Here is a 675-nt window from a genome sequence, read left to right as displayed (position 1 = left end):
TAAAGTGCATAATGACAAAAGACTAACAAAACAAAATAGGTATGCAGTTTACTACCAGCGGCCTAGCTCATTTAAAACAACACAATTTTTATCCCAAAATAACTTAATCCATCAAGTAGTTATTAGCCACTTATTATATGCCTATTTCTACTGGTCTGGTAATTAGGACAGATATTTTAAATTATTTTTTAAAGTAGCCAGATGATTTTAAGATGCTTCAGATTATATTTTACATATGAACTTTAAATAGGACACCTCTAAGATTGGAATAACAGCTTCTTGAGCCAACAAATGTATCTAATAATCAGTATGTCCTTATCTTTTGAAATCTGCTCTGCTCACTTTGGCAGCACATATAATAAAATCAGAAAGATGCAAAGAAGATTAGCATGCCCGCTGCACAAGGATGACATGCAAATTCATGAAGTGTTCCATATTTTTATAAACTTCTGGAGACATACACCCTCCCAAGACTGAACCAAGAAGAAATTTAATCTCTAAACAGACCAATAATAGCTCTGAAATTGAACCAGTAATAAATACCTTACCAACCAAATAAAAAGCCTAGGACCAGATGGATTCACAGCCAAATTCTACCAGATGTTCACAAAAGAGCTTGTACCATTGCTACTAATATTATTCCAAAAAAACTGAGGAGGAGGGCCTTCTCCAAAA

The 675-nt window shown here is 33.8% G+C and overlaps 1 non-coding gene across 1 annotated transcript; it reads left to right on the top strand.

Moving 5' to 3' along the window:
• The first annotated feature begins 334 nt into the window (after nucleotides 1-334).
• LOC115897091 lies at nucleotides 335-441 on the top strand. Its single transcript, XR_004057038.1, has one exon. It is a non-coding gene; the product is annotated as a U6 spliceosomal RNA (small nuclear RNA).
• Nucleotides 442-675: the final 234 nt, after the last annotated feature.

The sequence above is a fragment of the Rhinopithecus roxellana genome, chromosome 4, assembly GCF_007565055.1.
Source record: "Rhinopithecus roxellana isolate Shanxi Qingling chromosome 4, ASM756505v1, whole genome shotgun sequence".
In the NCBI taxonomy this organism is placed as follows: domain Eukaryota; kingdom Metazoa; phylum Chordata; class Mammalia; order Primates; family Cercopithecidae; genus Rhinopithecus; species Rhinopithecus roxellana.
This window is presented reverse-complemented; position numbering and strand designations above follow the sequence as displayed.